General features: G+C 35.4%; 1 protein-coding gene across 1 annotated transcript in view; it reads right to left on the reverse strand.

The window, feature by feature from the left end:
* LOC308646759 (uncharacterized protein) overlaps positions 1-26,541 on the reverse strand; it is a 546,497-nt gene that overhangs the window by 37,771 nt on the left and 482,185 nt on the right. The window contains exon 10 of the mRNA XM_081290128.1: positions 16,236-16,335. The gene's annotated coding sequence lies outside the window, so the exon portion shown is untranslated. The remainder of the gene's footprint in view (positions 1-16,235; positions 16,336-26,541) is intronic.

The following is a 26,541-nucleotide window of genomic DNA, read 5'->3' on the forward strand; positions in this document are numbered from 1 at the left end:
ATAAGCAAAGGAACAAGTCAACAGGACTGAAAAGAAAGCATTGTGATTGGAACAGAAAATTATAGCAGAAATCAAGCCACCATTTTTGTGAGGCACTCATTTAGTCAAAAGCAAGTTTGGTCATTAGCTCACATATTTCTAAAATATACCACTTTGGTCTAGACTGAATTGTATATAGAGAAAAAAACATTAAGAAATTTTACTCCAAAAAAAAAAATTAAAGAGATTTTATTCCAAATCTGAAAAGCTAAAGAGGCCACTTGAAAGAAACCCAAAAGAAACATAGAGCTCATAACATATTGAAAGATTATCCCTGATCTGGTTTTCACAAGTAGAGAAGTAGTTCAAAAAATCTTAAAGAGCAAGTTTTTCCAAAGAAAAACACTCACATTACAAGTCTCCTTCCACAAACTAATTCCAAAGAGGCTGGGTCAAACATTATTAAAAAATCTCAGCCACATGGAGAGGGTTGCCTAGAACTTAAGCCCTGCACATTATATGAATATTTTGGGGTATGTCAATAAAAGATCTCCTAGGCCACCATCTTTTAAAAGTTACAACCCGAGTGGGAGGCATGCTATCCATTTCTCCAGCCTCTAAAAATATTTCCTTATAGAATAATCTCTCTGTAAGACAGATCTGTTTGCTTCAGTTTCCCCCTGCTCTATGCCTCACGTGGGAGTACTTGCAAATAGAGCGCCTGGAGGGATCAACACAGTTTTCTAAAGCAAACATAACACAAGTGCTATTCATGGGTTACACACTCCACAGCTGTAATACAGAATGTGTAGGAGCAGCCCCTAATGGCATTCAAATCATGTACTAACAGTTCTCAAGTGTCAGGTGTTTTTCATTTTCTAGCTGGGGGAAGAGATGTTCACGTGCTGATTTCCTACACTGAGCAGCTTTGTAACTCCCGCAGAGTGAAGGCACACTGTGTTTCTGAGTCTCTATTATGTCAGATGAATGCCACAGTTAGAGGTCTGGAAGGACATGTGATCCTGGTTTAGATTCTTTTCTCCTTTTTTTTTTCTTTTCTCACCAGTCATCTCTAAGCATTTCAGGGGCATGAATTTTGGGTGTATGCAAGGAACTGAAAACTCATAGAGCATGCCTCAATGTTAAATTTCACATAAAACCGAGGACACTGTTTTTTCTATCTGGGTATAATTTAATACTTCTGCACACACTTTGATCTTATTGAAGGTTTGTGTTTTCAAGATGGCCTCTTGTGGTGCCCCAGATGGCTGCCTGTCAAACCCAAGCATCAAGCTAACTATAAATAGTGTGGGTTCTCCCTGGAACAATGAGGTTCACATTATACATGCTGAGGGAATTAACATACATTTTATTTACTTGAACCATTTTTTTCTTTAAGTATCAGTTGGCCATAGAATATAACATACTTTAGAAACAACAAAAGGCACATTCATTATATATGTTTTATTACTGATTTCAACTTTGCACTAAAGAATAGGTGTGAGACTGGACTTTGAGTTGAGCAGTCACCATTCTATTATCCAAATATTTGGAATTCAAGAAAATCTAAAACGTGTTTTTACCAAACATTTTTTCCATTACATTTTTGTGTGTTTCAAGATTATTCAGTCCATTTGTTCCATATTTATTTATATTAACCTCATTAGTTCATGCTTTGTAAAGAAAAATCTTGACATGCAGGAAGACTTAGGATCCCTTTAAAATAATTTGTTTTAATGTCAGAGGGTGATTGGAACTTCAAGTTAAAAAAGAATTTTCTTCCATATTTAATTATAAGCATCTCCTTTCAGGGAAAGTGAACAAAATCATTTGTCTGAATACAGTGTATGGGTATATCTGTACTACTTTGCATTCTAACAAACACAAAGAAATAATGAATGTCACAGGATATGAAAAATCACTGAGTCAAGTATGTAAAAGGCCAGTCTCTCAAGGTATTGTGCTGGGGATGCAGTTCAGTGGTAGAGCACTTGCCTAGCATGTGTCAGGCTCTGTGTTCAACTCTCAGCACCAAATAAAAATAAACAAAGGTACTATGTACATCTACAACTTCAGTTTAAAATTATGAATCCAAGTGGTAGTAAGAACACACTTTTCAGGAAAATGAAGAAGTTGTGTGGTAATTTTTTTTTCTCCTGCAACCAATGTCTCTGTTTTGTAATCCTTGTTCTTTCCACCTAAGCAATCTGGATCCCTGAGGAGCACCCTGGAGGTAGATGTATTAAATAATCAACAACTCTGCTTACAAATGATAGCTAGCTACGTACTACCTGCTTCTTATTAACAGTTTCAGCCAAAAGATGCTAAAAATGTGAAATGAAAAATAATCTGTCACATTATTTAGCTATCTTCACAGAACTAAAATCTATTTTCTATGAAGAGAGAAACAGTGAATTTGCTAAGAACTGGCATAGAATATGCCTGACATTTAAATAATGATAAATAAATAAAATCTTGGATGTCAGCATGAGGAGACATGGTGAGGGGTTCCCCTCAGGGTCCATCCTTATGACAGGTCCTCATCCCTGGCCTCAGGAACAGAGAGAATCCAGATGTGGGGGAATCCTCCTCTTGTCCCTTTCTAGCTTTGACATCTTGAGCAAGTTAACCTCCCACAACAGTTTTCTCATACCTAGGGATAATTGATACATGCCTGTATTTGCCACCTGACTGTAGAAATTGACATGGTGTATACAATATGTCTATCACCAAATATTTTGTGAAATGTTATTTTGTATCAATTAACTTTGTCCTCTGTTCATGCTGTAATCCATCACAGAATGCATCAGAGAGGAAATAGAGTCTTCCTAAAATTATACCTGAGTTTAACTTCATTAAAGGCAAGTGAGTAAACTAATGTATTAATCCTAAGGGAGACTGGTCAAATGTGAACTGTTCAAAGGGTATGGAATTCATTCAGCCGAAATTGTTCATGAGGAGACTTGGCTAGGAAAGTAAAAGCCTGTTCCTTCTCTTAGAGCAAGGAAAGGGAAAAAATTGGAGCTGTTGAGGTTTTAAGTCATCATAAGTCCTAGGAAAGATTTGCTTTGTTATGTACACAAATATGTATATTGCAATTTATTCCTGAAATTACATTAAAACAATGTACATTTCCTTTACTATAACCACTACCACCAAAAGCCTCAAAGTGTTTTCCAAAGATAACTGCTGATTCAACAAACTTTACTAGAGCCATCAAGGAAGGACAGAACACAATAGCACACTGGAGCTCATCAAGCTGGATTCCAAGAAAATACATGAGAAGCTGCCTTGGGGAATAAGAAATCTAAATCATGGGGTCTGGAAGTGCTTGACTTTGTAGGCCATTTAAACATGGAAATGTTTGTTTGCTTTGGTACCAGGGATTGAACCCAGTGGCACTTAACTACTGAGTAGCATCCCCTGTCCTTTTTATTTTTTATTTTAACACAGGGTTTTGCTAAATTGCTTAGGGCCTCGATAAATTGCTGAGGGTGGCTTTGAACTTGTGATCTTCCAGGCTCAGTCTTCTGAGCACTGGTATTACGGGTGTGAGCCACCACACCCAGCTGGAAGTGTTTTTTATATGAATTAGAATTTTCATAGGACTTATATGATAATTTTGTTTGTTTAAAGAAAACTATCAATCTATTCATGACACAGATGCACAGGTGCATAAACCAACCCTAGAAATTAGGTGGTAACCTCAAATTCCTGGTACAGTAAATGGCAGACATGATACAATCCTGATCCCACACTCTGGATTTGATCATTCTTTCATATTGAAAGCAAATCTCTATGCATTTTTCATAGCATAGAAATTATTCTTACAAAGACCCAGACTTCAATCCTGAACTTCAATCCACTAATCAAAGTTTCCTAACATTTCTGGGCTGTGACTTGTTTTTATCCTAGAGGTTAGACATGCATGATACAGAAAGCAAATAAAGACTGCACTGTGGCTGGCCTGGAGACATCCCTGCTTCTCCTTTGCTTTCCTCTCCTCAGCCCTAGAGAGAGTAAAATAGCAAGAATATTCAAAAAGCAAGATGATACTTGATGGATCTGTCCTGGCCTGCTTGGTGCCCTTCAAGGAATTAGTTTCTTTCAGAAGGAGAAGCATGTCCAGGGAACTCTTGCTCACAATGCAAAGCATTTATCCATTTAATGAAAAGTCTCATCACTATGGTTTGAATGTTTCTCCTCTTTCAAACTCATTTTGTACTTTAGCACCTAATGCAGCAATGTTGGGAGATGGGGCCTAAGAGGACCCAGGTCATGAATGGATCAGTGCTGCTGTCACAGAATGAGATAGTTATTTCAAGACTGGATTTCTTATGAAAGTGAACTCAGCCCTTTTTTTCTGTCCCATGTGTGCCCCCTTGCCCCTCTGCCCTGTTATGATGCAGCCCCTCCATCTTGGACTCTAGCTTCCACAACCATGAGCCAAATAAACTTCTCCTGTTTATAATTTACCCAGTATGTGGGATGTGTATTATAATGGCAGAAAATGGACTAAGACACTGATAAAAGAGTCAGAAGCTTGGATAATTGGTCTCGGATATCAGATCCTCTGCCTAGGATAAATTGCTGAGGGTGGCTTTGAACTTGTGATCCTCCAGCCTCAGCCTCCCGAGCATTACAGGTGTGAGCTGGTATTACAGGTGGATCTTATTCCATACAAATCTACTGAGCTCCCTCCCATCCCTGTCTCTTTTCTTTGACTCACTTGCCTTACAAGGTAGTTTTTACATACACTCTGTTTTTTTTTTTTTTTTTTTTTTTTTTTTTTGCGGGGTTGAGGGGAGAGCACCTCTTCAGTTTCTACCACATCTAGTTCATGTCCTAGCTATGCCACTCAATTTTTCAGGGATAAATTCCTTTCTTATCTACACTTGTTCTGATCACTAGAATGAGTTTCCTGCCTTATCTCCTTTGCCTATATAATAATTCATATTAATAACTAGTCTTCCAACAGTGCCCTAAAAGAGTGAAGCTGTTAATAACATCATCATGTTTGAAGGTGTGTAGGAAGAACTCTGACAGGGGACTGTCTCTTCCCAGTCTCCCTGCATTCGCCCCTTTCACTTCTGGGTCCCACCAGCAGGGGCTCTGCGCATATCTATGCCAGAGACTCTCCCATACCATCCTTCTCTTTCCATTCTGTGATGATCCCTCTCATTCAGAAACTATTACCATCTACAGAACCATCCCTGCTGCCTCCTGCCTGCTTTCTCTTCTCTCTTCTCATGGTCAATTCCTATATACATCCATCATCTTTGTGTAGTTAAATCTAACCCACCCTGCATGTCAAGCACAAATAGTATCCCCTTCTGGGTTTCCTTCTACCCAGAAGTCACTGCTTCCTTGGTTGTGTGCCCCTCTGCCTCAACTTCTCTTTCAGAAATTTTGGGGAATTGAGTCAAAACCCTCTCAGGATAATGGTGCCCCCATGTGTCATAGAACTTTTACTTTGTGTCACAGTACTGGATATTTGTCATTATTAAGATAGCTTGGATTATGAACTCTTTTTTTCATTTCATTGTTTAAGGAGCTCTTCCTTGTTAAAAAAAAAATGTGATATTGACTGTTGTAGAATCTGGAAAGTTTAGAAATCCAAATTCTCAAACTTCTTTGCAATGCTGATGAGAGACCCAGCATCCAGGCATCATAGAAGACACTTACTTTGACTTTGATCTGGAAGCTCATATAGGGGCAACTTCTCTGGAGGTAGTGCTTGCAGCAGGTTCAGGACATCCAGGGCCTGAGTCAAAAGTATAGACTAGGTAGTAAGTAATGCATGTAGTCAGGCCTCAGGGTAGTAGCTAACTCAAGAAACCACTTTCTGGGGGTATTCAGGGCTTTGTTCCTTCACATTTCACCTCCATCCTGGTTCTTCAGTCCCACCAAGATTTCAATGAGCTCTGTGATATCCTTTAAGGACATTCCTTTTCTGTTTAAAAACGTTGGATGCTGTTGCCTACAGTTAAGAGCTCTGAGTGATACAAAAGTCTTATGAAACACAGGTTGGGTTGCTAATGACTAATTCATGAGGGCACTATTTAAATTGCCTGTATTTTTTATTTACCAAGTAGTCACACTGTCTGGCATAATCTAGTCATTCAATATTTATTGAATGAATGATTTATCTGGATTTCAGTTTCCCTTTTCAAAAGAAGGACAAGATATAAAGAGTTCTGATCGTGTACTCTTTATCCTCTACATAGATCTTTAATTGCTTCAGGTGTACATGGAGTTAAGTAACTTTACCTTAGCTAAGCCTTTTTTCTTGTTCACTGAAAGAGTATTTTACAACATATGGTCTCCTTGGACAAAACTACTGATATGTGTCTATCTGAGAAGGATATCTATTTTGTATTTTCTAGTCCCAGGATGAAACACTTTGAGACACTATTGCATTTTATCTGATGACAGGTACTATTCTTATTTTGGCTTTGTTTTTCTGTTTTAAGATTGGTTATAAAAGAACTGCAAATGTGGCTGAAGGGATAGTGGCCTATGGTATAAATTAGTCAATAAGGTAATATTTTTTAACTAAAGAATTCAAATGCTAGTTTTTTATTTAGAATCTTGTAATTATTTAAAATGGGTAAAACAAACTTTTGTCCAGAGATAGAATGTTTAGGTAATGTCTGCCAATCTAGGGACACACCTCTGTGAGTACTTGGTGAATATTATTACAATCCTCCCAGCAGTCCTACAAACAGGAATTATCAACCTTTTACTATTGAAGAAACTGAGTGTCAGGGAAACAGAGGAACCTGCCTGAGGTTGTACTGTACATGTCACTCAGCCAGGATTTGAAAATGGATCTACCTTAATCCTGTCTCCTCTACCACACCACTTCCCTGGATTAGTGGAGGTAAAACTAGTTTTCTTTCCACTAAAGTCTGCCCTTTAATAAACATGGAAACAAACCAGAGAGTTCCAGGGCCATATCCGTCTCCTAGGAAATGCCACACATATGAAATAGAAAATAATGAATGGTTTGCTGGAAAATGATTACTGTTTTTATCATTTTAGTGTTTATATTAATTATTTATGTTTACAGCTGCTATCCCTATTTAGCTGTTTCTGAAGTACCTAGTACAGTCCTCAATCATAAGTTCCTGATAAGAAAGTAATTAAGAATTATACTACCGCACAAATACCTCTCATCTTACAGTTCATGGACTAAGTAAATTGTAAAGTAGTAGTAAATATTAGAGTTGCAGGCAAGGTAAAATTAATTATTGGACAAATGTGACAGGAGAGGCCCTGGTATTTGGAGTCATGTGAAAAGTAAGAGAAGGCAAGACCCAGTTACTTATCTTATTGAATGATTTTGGGTAATGCTAACAGAAATGAAAATTTAAGGATTGAGAAGTAAAAAAAAAAATTGTCTTAAATTGTAGATTGGGATTAATTGATTTATGTCTGGATTTAATTTATCTATATCTCAAAGGATTTGAAAACAACTGGAGTGTTCAGAGAAGGAAAGCAGGGGTGATTAAAAATGAAAAAACTTGCTGGGGCTGGGGCTCAGCGGTAACACACTTGCCTGACATGTATGAGGCACTGGGTTCAATTCTCAGCACCACATATAAATAAATAAAACAAAAGTCTATCAACAACTAAAAAAATTAAAAAAAAAAAAAAAAGAAAAGAAAAAACTTTTCACAGGAAGGGAAGTTGGCAATCCAAGGAGACAGTCAGCTGTGCAATGTCTTAATGAATGCCTTCAAGTATAAAAACCTTTTTAAAGATGCTGACATTAATCTCTTCAGCACAGCCATCAAGGCAAAACAGACTTGAACAGCAGAAGTGCCCAGCTGGCTAAGACAGAGCCACCCGTCTTCCTCAAGCTGGAGGGAAGCAAACCACAGGAATGCGGAATTGCTTCTGGCCTTCATGAGCAGGTATGCCACCATTCCCTGGAAGAATTCAAAGACAAATCTACTTTTCCCAAGTTTCCTGCTATTTCAAATAACCGTATTAATCTGCATTCTACATTCTAGGTCTTGGCCTGTGATTGCAAGTCTTGATTTGGGGCTGGGCCTTGGTGCTGCTTCTGGGAAGCAGTTTTCACTGTTACTACCCATGCTGACTTGGCTCTTTCTATTGCTTCTGAAGTGGAATCCTACCTCTCACACCATCATTACTGCTCTCATCACAGTGAGGAAAGGTTCTGCCCCAGCTCTTGCCGGGGTCTCCAAGGCAAGTCTTCCTACCATTTTTCTGAACAGTACCTCCTGTGTCACACCCTCCAAATAATTAACTCATTAGTGTAAAAAATTTATGAAGAATTTTGTTTTCTCAGAAGATTTAATGCTTCTTAAAATCAAGCCATGCTGCAGGACAGAGAGGAATAATGATATTAAGTGTTTGATTTGACTACATTAGGATGCTTTCTCACCCACCCATCGATCCTTAGGCTTACTCTTATTTGATAGTCTTTGTAATGCCCAAGGCCTACTGTATCAGTCCTCTCTTGTTGCCAATGTGTTATTTAAAAAAGGAAAATAAAAGACCAGTTCTATTACCTCTAAAATGGCAGTAAAGTTTTGACTGTCAACTTAAGATAAAACTTTTTAACCATGTACTTCATATGACTTTATCCATCTGGGACCCAAAGTTTTTTGTTCTATTAATTGAGATACAATTGACCTTCAGTAGTGTTACCAGCAGTTAAGCCAAAGGAACCTTTCTGGATCCCAGCTGTCCACATTTAAATACCCACCTGGCGAAGAAATAGGTAGCTCATGGAAACAGGAAAAAATGAATTTTATGCGATTTAATCCAACTGGAGCGAAGCCGGCTGTCTGGGAGCAAAGCAGCTTGCCTTGGCTTGGCTGCCCGTAATAGGATTCATGAAGTGCGGTAACCTTAAGTATATCACTCCATGAATTTTTGTACCTGTAACACTCAGCTCAAGATGTAAACCATTCCATCACCTCAGAAATTTCCCTCATAACTTTCAACAGTCTCCCAAAGCTAATCACTTCTATTGCCATAGAATAGTTTTGCCTCTGCTTAAACATCATAATATTGAATTATATATTATGTAATGTAAAGTGTCATTTTTATCCTCAGTGCATATAAACCAGGTTATACCTATCAGGCCTAATGTGATTTTCTCTGTTATTCTTTGATTCAAAACTCCCAGTATTTACTGTACTTTTAAGAACTAATTAGAACTAGAATTTCAGCCAACAGTGTAAGAATCAGGGTCATACAGAGACATCAAGAGTTTACTGCATTAGGGCCAGAACATCACATGGAAGAGAGTTTATAGGATAGCCACTTCGGCTCCTAAGCAATTTCATTGTGACAAAATCAGAGCATTCACTTTGTAGCCTAACTTCTGGGTTTAATGCCATATCTTCCTCTTCCTAGCTGTGACTTTGGCACAGTCTTCACCTTTCTGTTGCTCCTCAATTCCATTCTTCCCCCTTCTCCTCTCATGTTCTGACCTGGGAAACCGATCTAGATGTAAGATGGATACTCCAACTTCCTGTTGGGTGGGCCATTAGGGAGCCTTGGCAGGGCAACAGAAGTGGCCAGGGAGTAAGATCAGGATATTTACTCTTTTTCTGCTTCCCTACAGTGGGACTCTTTATCTGGTCACCTTTCTGCTACAGTCATTCTCAAGGTAACTTCAAGGGTCTTTCTTTTTCTTTTTTTTTTTAATTTAATTTTATTTTTTTAATTTGTTCTTGATGTTGGCCTCCCTTTGTTTACTAACAATTCCTTTTTAAACCTCTGGCTACTGCACTATCCTCTTCCCATTCCCCAGCACATTTTTTGTGCTAATGGAAGTGTTTTACAGAGAAGAAGGGAAGAGGGGAGCAAAATCATCCTATTTCAAGTACACTAACTGGGTTTTGCTATGATATGGACATCACGTTTAGTATTTAGAGCAATGTTGGGTGGAAAGTAAATGCTTGGAGTCCTAGTGAAGAATCCTCCTGTTCTGTCTTCTTCTTCCTATGGGCTGTTCAAAGGAAATGCTGTCCAGTCTGGGGATTTCTTCCCTCAGAGGCAGAACCACCTTTTGATTGATGGTCTGAAACAGTTCTCTTGATACAATGAGGTTGGAAGAGGAGTCCTCTCCCATGGTATGCGAAGTTACGGCTGCCTGAAGCCAACGTGGGCCCATGTTTTCTCTCTCAAGCACAGTACTCCTTCCAAACACCCACCAGCCTACAGAAACTGAGTCCAGGAGGTTTTCGACTGTGTGACTTGTATTTAAATCACCCAGTATCACACCTGGCTGGACTACAGAGCGTCATTCAGGCTGGCTGTTAGCTTGCTGATACTGCCATATCAAAATGTTGGTGGCTTAGACTGAAGGGATTTATTGTTTCTCAATTCTGGAAGGCTGGTTGAAGGTGACAGCACAGTGATTTCCTCTGAGTCCCCACTCCCTGGCTGGTTGATGGATGCCTTCTGCCTGTGTATTCACATGGCCTTCCCTCTATAACCCAAAGGTCCTCTTCTTACATATTTACCAATCGTATTGGGTTATGTACCATCATCGTGCCTTCATTTTATTTAAAGAATCTGTTTCCAAATGTGGTCATATTCTGGAGGTCAGGATGTCAACAAATGAATGGGGGGGTGGGAGTCACGACTTAACTCATAATAGACTCTTTCTCTATGCGTGGTAATTTTTGAGGTGAAGTTGGAGAGCCTATTTATTCCTGCCAGCTGCCTTCACTTGGAAATATCTGACTTAGTCAAGAATGTTCTAATCCCATGAGAGAGATAAAGAGGTAGAGAGGTAGAGAGATAGAGATAGAGATGGGGGGAGAGAGAGAGAGAGAGAGAGAGAGAGAGAGAGAGAGAGACAGAGAGAGAGAGAGAGAGAGAGAGAGAGAGAGAGAGATTGAGAGTGCCCTCCTCCTCTGTTTCTTTTGCAACTGGTGACACTGGAGCTCCCTGTGTACACTCTTCTGTTATTTTTCCAATAACCTGGGATGTAGGTGGGATGACTCCATGCTAACTGCTGATTTATGTTAGGGACCATTCAAGTTATTCTTCCTGGTACAAGGAAATCCTCCAAAGCTGTGTGTACATGTCTCTAAGGACAGGAGTAGACAAGACTGGAAACTTGAAAGATAACTTTTCTGCCTTTCTGCCTTTCAACTGAAAAAAAAAAAAAAGCAAAGATGTAATTTCTTCTTTATCAAGCATCCCATTCCACAACAATTACAAGGCTGATTAAACACTGAAGCTGGCTACAAATTGTGGAATCACCATCCAACTAAATACTTTTAAATGTAACAGAAACCCGTTGGTCTTCAACAATTAACTATTGGTATGCTTAAAAGCAGGAGAGTAGACCAGGTGACCTCTTGAGCTGACTTTGTTGTCCTAGGATGTGAAGAAATTAAATGGCCAGTAGCCAAAAGAAGTCCACCTCCCATCCTTAGGATGACACAGTAAGAGCAGGTGTGACTGAATTAATCAGCATGTGACAAAAATGTGTATGCCTGCTAACAAGATGGCAGTGGCTGTGTTGTGCAAACTGTCATGGTCAAAGCATCCCTGCCTGGCACCTATGCCCTTGGGCACTTGTCCAATCTCCATGTGAACAATAGTGGCTGAGGAGGACAGTGGCTTTGGAGATAAAATTCATGCGCATAAAATATAAGTCTATTATTTCCACACTGAAACATACTCATGCTAAACATACTGGAGAGGAAAACTCCAGTCTGTATTGAAATAAGATTAAAAATAAGAAATAGCTTCCGTAGTCACATAAGGTTCCATTATGATAGCTAAAAGAAAAATAAATTAATGTTCTTTGCCATCTCTTTCCTGTGGTGTTCTATGACTTACAAAGCTTGGACTGAGAGTTTAAAAATATTGTATATGAAGTCTTGCCGATCATTAAGAGTAAAGTAATGGAAAGCAAATGCTGTATTTTATATCTATAATTTTCTTTCACAGACTACTGTCTTATCATTTTAGGGAGAAAGGGCAAAATAATCCCATAATGAAACTATTTATTACAACATTCTATTCTCATAACATCCTTGTTCCCATTGCCGTTTATATAAATGGGAGCTAAATAAAATGCTATTTAAAATATATATATTTTGCTTTAATATATAAACAGACAAAACCATTCAATTCAATGAAGTAGGATGGAGCATTAACCTTTAGAGAGCAAAGGTTCATGACTAAGGATTGATGGAGTGATTCTGTGTTTTATCAAATCACTTAAGCCAAAATGGAGTGTAACTTAATTGGCTATTTCAAAGCAGTGCAGAGACAGTTTCATAGTTTAAAAAGCATCCCTTTCCATTATCATCAATGCAATAAGTGTAAAGCCATTTTACATTGTTTCTACATGCTTTTATAGTATAGAAAGGGAAATACATTATGTTATGTCAAGGTAGATGGACTTTTTTTTCAGCATTGCTTCTTTGTGAAAAATTTATAAGTTGTAATTTTTTAAAAAAATACCTCTAATGAATCATATGGATAAAATAATACTGTTATACTTTACTCATAGGAAAAAATATAAAGAATCCAACATTGTATTTGTACATATAGAAATAACAAGAAAAACATAAATGAAAGAGTGCTTTACCATATATAAGAAATATGTACATATCCAACATTGTATTTGTACAGATATTTTATGAAGGTAGTTTTAAAATTTCTTAAGTAGGTAATATCAACAGAATTGAAAAAAAATTAGAATACAAAAGGGCTTATAGTGAGAGACAATTCTTTTTCCTACCTGTCCCCCAGGTACTCAATTCCTTTTACTTCAGTCAACTAGCATCACTAGTTGTTTTTATATTTGCACATATATAGCATGTACATATGCAAATATGTATGTTTTGTCCAAATTAAAGAATATTTTGGTTGTTTTCACTTGGTTTTATTCCCAAACAATATACCTTGGAGTTTCTTTTAGAGGAGCATACACACAGACCCATAGACGGATTGAGAGTTCTAAATTTTTAATAATTGCCTAATATCTCCTCTGTGGTTGTACTGCTACTTAGTCAATCTTCTACTGACAGACACTTCAACATTATTGTCCTCACAAAGACCATTATCATAAATCCATGCAAAATCTGACAAACTCACACATAGAAACAAGTTTACATTATCAAATCTTAGATGTGGAACTGCAGAATCAAGATTTATAGACATTATTTTTATGAAAATTGAAATTGATAATTTTCCCTCTGATAAGGAAGTTTTTGGTAAATATTAAAAATATACGATTCAGTTAGGTTTGGCTAATTTCTGATCCTTCTAGCAGTGAATGACACAGCTAGTATATCCTGTCCTCATCAATCTTGTGCAGCTGTTACATATTTACTCAGGGATATAAAGTACCTGCTCTGTGCCAGGTCTTTAGGTAGATGCTGGCACTATTAAGGAAATGAGAGCAACAATGGCCCTAACACTGTGGCATCTACACACTCCTCTTTATATTATATATACAAAGAGTATGTGTATATATATACATATATATATACATGTGTGTGTGTGTGTGTATATATATATATAGTGCAGAGAAAGTTTCATGGTTTATCATCCATATGATTCATTAGAGGCAATTTTTAAAAATATTACAATTTATATATATATATATATATCTTACTGAAATAAAGCCTGGTAATAGGGTAGAGAGTTGGGTGGGAGGATATTCTACAGAGGCTGGTCATGGAGAGCCTTCCTGAGACTTGGTACTGGAGCAGAAACAGCATGAAATGAGGAAATACAAACTGAGAACACAGCCATCCTAGTAGAGGAAAAAATAAGTAGAAAAGTCTGGAGTTTCCTTGCCAGATGAGTTCAAGGAGGAGCAAGAAGGCAGAAGCAGACACTAGCCAATCAGATGGGACTTTGTAGACCATGAGAAGTGTTGACATTTTTTTTTTTCAAAGTGAGAGACAAGCATCATCAGGCATTTCAATTTGGGCAACTAAAAAGAAGATACCTTATTTGTGTTTTTATTTAATTTTGAGGAAAAGCAAATATTTTTATATTTTTAAAAGGAATTGTTTTTTTTTTTTTTTTTTTTTTTTTTGGTTTTGTTTTGGTCCATTGCCTTTTCAAGTCCTCTGCCAAATTTTAAATTGTTTACTGGTTCTTATTCTTATTTTGAGGAAAAATAGCACTTAAAATGTCATCTGGAATACAGAATTATGATCCCAATTTGTAATTTTATTTTATTAAAAATCAAATTATTTATTTTTCATTTTCATTTTATTAATGTTTTAGTGCAAAAGTTTTCATTTGTTAGATATTCAAATTTGCTAACTTTTCTTTCATGTTGACCAAGTTTTTATTTGTTTATTTGTTTGTCACTGGGGATTGATCTCAGAGTTTCATGAATGCTAGGCAAGTACTCTACCATTGAGCTATCAGTCCCAATTTTCAACTTTTGGCATGTACTCTGATTCAAAATTTATGTCTGTTATTTTATGTGGTTAATTTTGATGTTTAAGTCTTTAGTACATCTGGAATTTATTTTAATACACTAAGAATGGAAAGAAATCAGGTTATTATGATTTCATTTTTTTCAACCAAACTGTTTCAAAAACCTATATCCATAAAGAGAACATTTTTTCCTTACTGATTTGAGTGGGGAAATAAATTCCCTGAAAGGTAGGCATTATGCTGGACTTGAACTTGAGAGACTTTGTTTTTATTTTATTCTTTTTTTTTTTAAAGAGAAAGTGAGAGAGGAGAGAGAGAGAGAGAGAGAGAATTTTTAATATTTATTTTTTAGTTTTCGGTGGACACAACATCTCTGTTTGTATGTGGTGCTGAGGATCGAACCCGGGCCGCACGCATGCCAGGCATCACCTCTTGAGCCACATCCCCAGCCCCTATTTTATTCTTAATATTTATCTGGCCCTGTTTTGTAAAGTTTCTTTTTAAAATAATTTTTATTTTTGATCAAATTTTTCTGCATCTGAGAATCATATATCTTTCTCATTTTATTATTAACATAACGATCTTTTAAACCTAGTTTGGAATGTCCATTTATATTTTTCCTTCTGACACTAACCCCATTTGCCTGGGCAATGTGTGGCTGCATTCTATTTGTTCATATTTTATTTATTTAATCAGTATGAAATTTTCTGTAGCTCTCTACTTTTCCTATTTAATAATATAATATTTTATTTAAAAATAGAGCTTCATTTCATAAATAATTAAAACTTGAATCCTCATCAATTATCCAGAACTGGTTAGTAGTTTTGGAGTTATTTCATCACATTAAAGCTGTTATATAATTCACCTGGAAGTCATACGAATTAGTTTCCACTAGATTAGCAGTTTTAAAACTTTGACATGCTTCAGCGTCTCTTTCAGGGCTTCCTAAATAGTTTCTATTTCAGGAAGTCAAGCCAACACCTCCATTTTTTCTTTTTTCTAACAGTTGATGTTACATGACTTGGGGCCACATTTTGAGAACTCTGCACTAGATTATTTCTGCAATAATAGAAAATTCAAAATGATCAGTGGCTCCCAGAAACAGTCTTGTTTCTTGCTTACAATTCATGTTGGCAATGGGTCATCAGATTCTCTGTAGAATCTTCTAGGTGTCTTCTATATCCAGAGTGTCAAATTTTCATAGAAAAGAAGAAAGCAATCTTACACTATGGCTCTTAAAGCTTCTATTCAAATAGATGTATTTCACTCCTACTCTGATTTTTTGGGACCTGAATAAGTCACATTGCCAAGCCTATGTCAACAAGAATGGAGAAGGAGATAAAGAATAATGGAAGACTATAATGTAAACCATCACAAAAATCTTCTGGTAGGTTAACTTCTTAGCAACTTTAATGTGATGATTGGTAGGTCTGAGATTTTCATGTCTACAATAACTGAAGAATGATCCACTTAATCCTGTAAATCAATTTTGTTTCCATAAAATATAGCAAAATATTCTGCCATTTGTGGAATCAATTTAAATTGTTTCCTTGCTTTTGCAAAAGTATGCAAATATTACCTTAAATAAGATATAGTGGGGCTAGGGTTGTGGCTCAGTGGTACAGCGATTGCCTAGCATGTGCAAGGCCCTGGGTTCGATCCTCAGCACCACATATAAATAGAGGTATTGTGTGCAACCACAACTAAAAAATAAATATTTTTTTAAAAAGATATAGTACTACATATTTAAAAATTATAAACATATTCAAAACAATATCTATTGTTTTCTTAATTAAATATTGTCTTGAGGAATGCAGTCTGGAGTTTGTAAGGGGACTTACTTCAGTATATAATTCTGCCTTTCCCTGGTGTGGCTCTTGTTCTCCTGGGCCAATACAAAAGCTTACACTCCAGTTTTTGATCTATGTAGCAGGCAGCAGGCTGGAAGAACGAAAGATTAGGAGATAGATGATGTTTGGGTTGCTTTGCATCACTGTGACCAAAATACCTGACAAGAACAGCTGAGAGGAGGAAAAGTTTCTTTTTTGGCTCATGGTTTCAGAGGTTTAGTCCAAGGTTGGTCAACTCCATTGCTCTGGAGTCAAGATGAGAGAAACCATCAAAGCAAAAGGGTGGGACAGAGGAAAGCAGGTCAGGTCGGTATGTGGCAACCAAGAAGCAGAGAGAGTCCCACTGAACACCTCAAAGGCACCTCCTCCAGCCACACCTTACCTGCCTACAGTTAACACCCAGTTAACCCAAATCAATGTTAGGTTACAGATCTCATAATCTAGTCATCTTACCTGTGACTATTCTTGCATTATCTCATATATAAGCTTTTGGGAAACACCTCATATCTAAAACATAACAGACATCCATCTATATAATATGCAATGAGCATATTATTCCTTTGAATAGATGGATGGATGGATGGATGGATGGATAGACAGACAGATAGATAGATAGATATAGATATATGTGGATACACAGTTAATGAAAAAAGAGCATGGCATATTTGAGTTTGAAGACAACTCTTGGTCCAATTTGACAAAATAATAGCAAATAGTTCAACATGGAAAATAGAATTTTATTTATCTGAGCAATTTCAGTGCAATTGAAAAGATACAACATACATTCTACTCTAAATAAATTTAGTGACTCAGTTATTCATACATGTGGTCCTGTGGTCAAAATATCACAGCTACTCAGAGTTTCAAATAAGTTCAATTAAGGATAAGCAGCTGCCTTAACTGCATTTCCATTTCATTTAAATAAATCAGATCTTTTAGACAAGTCACGTTTTTTTTTTTTTTGTACTATGATCCATTTACTGTCCTTTGTGATAGTATGTCTTGCCAAGGGTGAAAAAGAATACATAATTATATTTATCTGAGTTTTAATATATAAGCTTTATACCTATTTTTGTTAGTAAAAATTAAATAACAATAATTAAAATATATGCTATAGAATATGTACCAATATCTAAATATGATACACATATAATACCACATTATTATGATGAACATAATTATAATAAAAAGAAAGCTAACATACTGTGTTTTTTTAGCAACACTTCTCCAATTTCAAATGAAAAAAGTCTTGCTTCAACTAAATTATAAATGTTGTAATAATCTGTCATTAGAATCAATAACTGCTTTATTATTCATAGTGCATATAGTGTTAAAATGGACCCTCTCTGAAATAAATTTAGTGCCTTGTCACAATACAGTATGATTTTACAATATTGCTAATGTGCACAAAGCATTCAAATACAAAGTATCCGCATGTCAAAGATTTATGACAAATGAGAGGAGACAATGAATCTAGGTTACACTTCCATGTCACTTGACTGAGGTCAAAAAAATCAATACTATTCATAGTATATCTTTCGCCCACAGTCTTAAATGAAAACTCTTCTGAGCATAGGTTTTTTTTTATTTATCCTTCAGTCTTCATGATGGAAATAGTCTAGAACTGGAGTCAAGAGAAAACGATATTAAAACTGGCTGAAAAGTGAATTCATCATAATTTGGGAATGTGCAACGACTGATGACCAGGTAGCTGAATATGGTTTTCCTGTTGTGATCCCCATCTTTTTCTGTGTGTGTTAGAACTGAGGGATAATACAAGAAGTGCTGTGATTCATGAAATAGTCACACTGTTCCACATTGGCTTTTATGGATTTTTTTAACATTGTAAAATAGCCAGCAACTTCCTTTTGATTTATTAATTTACTGTTTCCTATGTATTTTAATTATTCCAATGGAATGGTTTTTACTTATGCACTGATCTCAATATTCAATTCTTGTAGTCCTTTTCATCCACAATGATTAGGATAGACCTAATGGTGGAACTCCATTCCTCTCTCCTGTGAGTGGTTTAGAAATGAACAAGCCACCCAATGTTGACTAAGGACATATGGGGAAGTATGTGATGGGTTTTTGGAATAGACCCTTTCATCTTAAAGAAAAAAAAAGCCCAGAAGAAATGATGCTGTGCTTCGAATTTTGTCCGATGATTCAGGGAACTGTGGGAGTCATCCTGCAGCCCTGAGAGAAACTTGTCTCCTGACTTGGAAAAGGGGCAAAGCACCTTGGGTAGTGGAGTACCTACCTGCTTGGTACCCATGAGGCCCTGGGCTTGATCCCCAGTCCCCCTCCCAGCCCCCCAAAAAAGAAAGAAGAAAGAAAAAATGCAGACCTGGGAAATGAAAGAACCTAATTCTTTTATGACATTGTCTTCAGAAAAGCCTACAGATTACCTTAACTTTGAGTCACTTTTTTTAAAAGTTATTTTTGTAGTTGTAGATGGACAGCATGCCTTTATTTGTATATGGTGCTAAGGATTAAACCCAGTGATTCACCCATTCCAGGCAAGTGCTCTCCTACGGAGCTACAGCCCCAGCCCAAGTCACTTTTACTTGAAGATAAATATCCTTATTTTAAACTGGTTTGACATGCAGTTCTCTTCTCTCTGTGTGTTTCAGTCAAAAAGTATCTCAACCACTACTATCAGTCATCATCAAAAATTAATTGGAGATTAATATTTTTCTTATTTTCATATTGTTCTTTGATTTGAAGAGACTATAATCTGAAACAAACTTATCCATAAGGACTAAAAAGACTAATGAGCCCAATCACAAATAAGTGAATCCATTTTAGGTCAGATAAATGACAACAGTCCTGATAAATGGATCCCATCTATAGTTAACTCTTTCCATTAATCCTAGTTTTCTCTCTGAAAATTTTCAAGCATTGGATGTTTTATAAATTGATTGGTCCTGAGCAATGGCACTCTTTATGTGCTTTCAACAACCATTTACTCAGTGAAAGGGCAGAAGTGGACACATAAACTCATGGCAAGAGCAGTATAAAAGACTATCCTCAAGATGTTTGTGCTATTTAATCTATCCTGGAGAAAGAAGAAACATCAGGGAAAGGTTTTGGAAAAAGTGGTGTCTAAGCTGAATCTTCATCTATGATTAGAACTAGCCAGATGAAAAAAAGAGTAGAAGCTATTAAAACAAAAGGCCAACAGACCAATAAACGTAGCAAGTTGTCTATGTTAGAATTATAAGTCCAAGCAGTGGTGCAAGAAGTGACCATAGATGAAGCTACAGAGAGCAGCACATTAATGGTTGAATATAAGGACTTTGCAGTCTCAGGTTCTAAAGGTTCTGAGTGTCAGTCATTTGTTGACTCAATTATGTGTCTGGCTCTGTGACAGACATTAGTGACAAAGCAGCAATCTTTGTCTTCTTTGTGTGTAAATTCTATAGAACAAGACTGACAAAAAGCAAAATAGACATGTAAAATAGAACTGAAAATTATAATTGGTGTTCTGAAGAAAAGAAAGAGTTGAGGGAGAAATAAGTAATAAATTCCTATTTTAGACAGGAAGGTGAGACAGGCTGGTTAGTTAATAAGAACCCAGCTTTGTAAGAATTGAGGAAAATAACTCTAACAGCTACCCCAAGACATCATCCAATCATGATCCCTTCACAACAAAACTAAATTCACATTTCACACCGTGATAGTAATTATTTTTTGTTGTTGTTTCTTTTTTAGTTATACATGATAGTAGAATCCATTTTGATATATTATAACACACATGGAATATATCTTATTCTAATTAGGACTCCTCTGTTCTTCCCCTTCCCCAAAGATTTTACCACCCAGCTGTGCACTTATAAACACTATGATTACATCCTTTCTTTTAACTGAAATAATTTTTAAGTTAGTTTCTTTTTACTGTATACTCTTAAACTCAATCCAGCATTTTGTTTTAGTTGATTTAACTATCCAAGAACCTTGCTCATTTAATCTATAAATTTACCCACCAAGAGAGAAAATAAATAACCTTTATCAATCTCTTTTTAGACAGCTCTTTTGTAAATGCTACTTTTCTATTCTGGTGCTTTTTAGGAATTTAAAAAATTATATCCTAATTATAAAAATTATATCCTAAAAATGACTTCCTTTCAGCATAATTCCTCTATAAGGGTGGATAACTTACCTGACTATTGAATTGTGGGAAAAAAATTGGACATGGTGGTCTCAGTGGCCCTTTCTTCTCTTGAAAGTAAGTTACCAAAACAAATCCAAGGTCCTGCTTCATCTGGATTCCTGACAGTGGGCACAGATGGGTGGTGGAGTGTGGAGTTGCTATCTGTCCAGCTCTGCAGACAATGGGGATTATTCCACCTAATTCAGATAGACAGGCCAATAAGCCCACATAGCTATCTAATTGAGCCTCTCTCTATGACTGTGGTATTTTGGCTCCACATGGTACCTCATTGCTTCCTTGCTTAAATCATTCAGGACTCTACAGGGGAAGAGTGGTGCTTTGAGATCCCCAAATATTTGTTCACATTATTTCAAGATTTATTTTATAAGCATATTGCAATCATTATTAATTATATCATTTAAGCAATAAGCACATTATTAACATGTCTAGCTGAAATATAAACTTTGAAGCTTGGGATAGTACATTAAAATTATCATTTGGCAAAATTAGTCATGTTAACATGTAATATTTCCTTTAGTTGTTAGTCCCACAAATACTAATGTGTTTAATTTAATTACATGAGAATAAAAGACAAGTTTTTAAACTAAAGACTATCATTTCATTATTTATGTATATATTTGTGATAAATATTATCACTTTTAAGTTCATAGGTAAAAAATTATTTGACTTTTAACTATCTTTATTGAAAATCTGTTTCATACCTTGTTTTCTTTTGATCAGATTTACTTGCTGAATTCTCCACAGAGATTTCATTGGAACAAATTTTTTTTTGTATAATTGTATAATCAGATGAACTTTTCAATGACAACATGGAGCTCAGAAAACTAGCATTGCCTTCCTAACTTTCAGGAGGAATTACAGAGGATAATGGAAATGTAGGGACACTGTATGCATAAGATACACCCTCTAGATAAGGTATTTCAAGCATTCTGCATTTCTAAATTATCTAAGAACACTTTAGCCAGCAATGTCTCTATAATCTCATAAAATGAATTGAGATATATTTAGCATCATAGAAGGCTTTTAATTTCCTGTGCTTTGCTTTCGGGGTTTTAGATATTTCCTTTAGAGTTATTCCCACAAATACCAATGCGTTTAATTATATAAAAATAAAAAGACAGGTTTTTAAAATAAAGACTACTAGCAGGGCACTGTGGCACATACCTATAATCTCAGTAGCTTGGGAGGCTGAAGCAGGGGGATCACAAGTTCAAAGCCAGCCTCAGCAATTTCAAGGTGTTAAGAAACTCAGAGAGACACTGTCTCTAAATAAAATACAAAAAAAGGGCTGGGGATGTGGCTCAGTGGTTAAGTGCCACTGAGTTCAATCCCCAGCACCAAAAAAAAAAAAAAAAAAAAAAGACTACAAAATAATCTTTCATTTTATTGCTCATATATAATTGTGATTAAGATTATCACTCATATAAGTTTATAGGGAAAAAGAAATTATTTTACTTTAAACTACATCTATTGAAAAATTCTGTTTTATATCTACGATATAATTCCTTACTAGTAATGATAATTTAGAAGGTTCAAGTCCAACTCTAGATATCATTACTTCAGCTAAACACACTTTGGTAAATCTTTTTTTTTTTTGACCTGAATATCTAATTCTTGTAAATATTTACCATCCTATATGTTAAAAGCTTAATACTACCTCATCTTCAGTTACAGATCTGCTTCCCTGTTTCTCATTGACACATAATAATCATACATATTTAGGGGGTTTGATGTGACAATGTGATTCATAAATACATTGGGCAATGATCAAATTGGTGTCATTTGCAAGCCTATCATCTTAAACTTTAATCATTTCTTTATGGTAAAGACATTCAAAATCCTCTCTTCTAGCTATCTTGAGACATACAATATATTATTAATTATATTTACACCTACTGTGCTATAAAATGCCAGAATTTATTTCATCTAGCTATGTCATACCCATTGATAAACCTCTCCCTTTTCCTCTTATCAGCTTCTGGTGACCATGATTTTACTCCAAGCAACTACAGGAACATTTTTTGATTCCAGATATGAGTGAGATCATGCGATATTTATCTTTCTGTACCCGGCTTATTTCACTTAACACAATGCTCTCCAGAACCCTGCATGTTTCTGTGTAAATATTTTATTTAGGAAAAAAAATCACCTTCTTGTTTTGTCATCCCTTAACAGTTTATTATTCTTTGTCTAAAAAAGTATAAAAGCATTTTGCTTTGGTTATAACTGCAGATTTCACTCTCTCTTGAAGAGTCCCCTATACATGTAAAATCAATAAAACCTATGTTTTTCTCTTGTTAATTAGCTCTTTTATTAATTCATTTTCTAGACACAGCTAAAGAGCTCACATAAAATCTAAGGAGAGAGGTAGATTTATCTACGGAGCTCTCTCTCATACATTCCTTCAATAAAAAATTGGGGGGAGCCTTCTCTTTATAATCACTATAATCAACACCTCAGTAGCCAGAGAGGAAATATTATAAACAGTACACCTTGATCTGTGACAAAAAAATTCCATGAATTTCTTCTGTATGTTTATTAAATAGAATGGGAGCAAGGCAAATGTAAATGTATTCATGATTTTTCTGTAAAAAGAACTTTAGAAAGATGATTTTTAAAGTGAAAAGAACATTAGAAAGATGATTTAAATAGCTTTATCCAATGCAATTATATTTTTAGATGATATGTCAATTGCATAACAGAAATTTTATCACCATGTCAACCAGCTTTCAAACTATCCCTTGACCAGATAAAGCAAATGGTTTTCATGGCAACCAGATTACCAAGTGTAATTGACATGAATTCCTAGACTATTGGATAATTTTTAGCCAATAGAATTACATGCATTTTTATCTCAGGGTGAAAATAGGAATTGAAATATTCCTGTAAAATATCATCTAGAAGACTATAAGGATAAAGGTAAAGGTAAACCCACATGCATACACACAAACACACACACACACACATGCACACACATGAGTGTGTATATATCAGAGTAGATTTAAAATGAAAAATCATAATAATAATATTTTTGAACATTTCTAATGTCAAATTGATTTTGCCTTTCAATATTTTTTCCACTAGTATAAATGAACTTTGTAACAGAAGAAACTATGACTGTACTCAGAGATCTGAACATTCCTCTTTCAATAATTGTGGAACAATTAGAAAAACAGTAAAGCTAGAGAAAATGTACAATCTTTGACTTGACCTGACATTTACAGAGTGCTCTACAATGACAGCCAAATACACATTCTATTTAAGATTCTATTTATCAAGATAGATCATATTTGAAATCAGGTCTCAATCAGTAGATGACCTGAATCTATGTTTGTGAATTATAATCAAGTTAAATTAAAAAAAAAATGTAAAGATCTGGAAAATCCCTATATATTTGGAAATGAAGCCGTGTGTTCATAAAAAATCATTAGATAAAGGAAGATATCAAAAAGAAAAATTAAAAAACATTTTGAAATAAAAAATGTAAATAAATGTAAAAGAACAAAATATCAAAATTTGTGGATTGAGGCTTTTTTCTAAGGTAGGAATTCAGACTGTATATTTCACCCTGAAGTGGCATTTAGAGAAATTTGACAGCTCTCAATGTCCACATTAGATCAAATAAATAAATAAATAGATAGATAGATGTTTTCACACCTATAACCTCAACTTTCACCTTAAGGAACTTTAAGTAAAAGGATAAAATGAATCCTAAAATAAGCAGGAAGAAAAAATTAGTAAAGATCAGAATAGAAATCAATGAACTGGAAAAAAAATAGACAAAATCAAGTGCAGAGGTTGATTCACTGAGAAAATCAACACAATTGATAAAAATCTTGCCAAGTTCTCAGGAAAAAAAAAGGAGAATACATTGTTACTAATATACAAGGGAGAGATGATATGACTTGTGACTAATTGAAACTTATCTGACTTCTACATTGTTCCTAAGTTTCTCCACTCTGTTCTCTAAGTTTATATGTCTACTTTCAACCTTTTATTCCCTTTGAGCTATTTTCACATTAGCCTTCATTTCGGTCAATTGCATTTTATTTTAAAAGTCTGATGTCTATATCAGTTTTCACTTATTATCATTGTCTTCCAACTTTCCTCCTGGAACTACTCTTTCTGTGCTTTGATCCCTTGCTTTGTGTAGAAAGTTGTGGATTTCTCTCTCTGCACTTTCTGTAAAGATGGCATTAAGTCTGCTTCTTCCTTCAATATTTTTGCCCCTCTTAGATTTTGAGAAACCAAAATTTGATTATAGTTTAAAAACTTCCATCAACCAAGTACAACATTTCCATGGATTTACTTAAATACAGGTTACTTTTGCACCATAAAGCACTATTTATTTTTTGTTTCTTCTAATTTGTTGGTTTTGTTTTGTTTTGTGGGGCTAGGGATGGAACCCAGTGCCTCATGACTGCTAAGCACTGCTCCTCCACTGAGCTACTCCCTAGCCCCAGTTTTATTTTTAATCAACCATTAACATTTGTACATATATATGGGATACCATGTGACATTCCTATATAGGTGTACATTGTGTAATAATCAAATCACGGTAGATAGTATGTCCATCATCTCAAACATTTACTATTTCTTTGTGGTGAGAACTTCAAAATTCTCTCTTCTAATTACTTTTAAGTATAATGTTGTTAACTATGGTCATACTGATATGCAACAGAACTCACCAGAATTTATTCTGTTATTTAACTACAATTTTGTACCATTGACCATTCTCTCTCATCCTTTCATCCTTACACACTTCCCAACATCTGGTAACCACAATTCTACTCTGTGCTTCCATAGATCTACCTTTTTAGGTTCCCTAAATGAGTGAGATCATGCAGTATTTGTGTTTCTGTGCCTCACTAATTTCATAAAACATAAAGTCCTTGAGGTTCATGCATGTTGCCACAAATAAAAGGATTTCATCCTTTTAAAAATTTTCTGGCTAAATAGTATTCTTATTGTATACATCACCACATCTTTCTATCCATTTATTGGTTAATGGACATTCATGAAACCACAAAAGACCCTAAATAAGTAAAGTAATTCTGAGGAAAAAAAATAAAGCCAAAGCCACAAAACTACCTGATTTCAAAATATATTACAGAACTATGGTAATCAAATGGCACTGGCATAAAAGTAAACATATAGACCAATGGTACTGAATAATAATACAGAAATAAATCCACACACTTATAGCCAACTGATTTTTGAGGCAAAAATTACACACATTGGGGAAGAAGATTCTCTCAATAAATGATGCTGAATAAACTAGGTACCCACATACTGAAGAATGGAACTAGACCACTCTCTTACCCATATACAAAATTAACTCAAAATGGATTAAAGATTTAAATGTTAAGACCTAAATTGTTTAAACCAGTAGAAGAAAACAGTGGAAATGTTCCATGACATTTGTATAGGCAAGGATTTTTGGCAGATAATAATTCAAAAGATTTTGGGGGGATAATAATTCAACAAGAGCAGAAACAGACAAATGGGACCATATCAAACCAAAAAGTTCCTATAAAATAATGGAAACAATTAACAGAGTGAACAGACATCCTAAAGAATCAGAGAAAATATTTGCCAACTAAGCATCTGACAAATGGTTAATATCCAGAATATATAAGGAACTAAAACAACTCAAAAGCAATCAATCAATCAATCAATCAGATTAAAACTTGGGCAAAAGATATGAATAGGCATTTCTGACATTTCTCAAAAGACATATAAAGAACCAAACAGGTGCATTAAAAAATGCTTAACATCATATCACTCATCATCAAGGAAATGTAAATCAAAACCAAAACATGCCTCAATTAGAATAGCTATTATCAAAAAGACAAAAAACAACAAATTCAGGCATGGATATGGAGAAATGGGACTCTTATCCACTATTGTTGGGAATGTAAATTAGCATAGTCATTATGCAAAATAATACAGTGGTTCCTCAAAAAATTTAAAATTAAAACTACCATAAGATCCAGCAATACCACTACTAAGTATTCATCCAAAGAAAATAAATCAGTATGTTGAAGAGGGCAGGAAGACACCTGTGAAATATATATGGACCTTTTCTGCATTGAAGCCAGTGAGGGGGAAGGTCTGATG

Source organism: Spermophilus citellus, assembly GCF_964194105.1.
Source record: "Spermophilus citellus genome assembly, chromosome: 1".
In the NCBI taxonomy this organism is placed as follows: domain Eukaryota; kingdom Metazoa; phylum Chordata; class Mammalia; order Rodentia; family Sciuridae; genus Spermophilus; species Spermophilus citellus.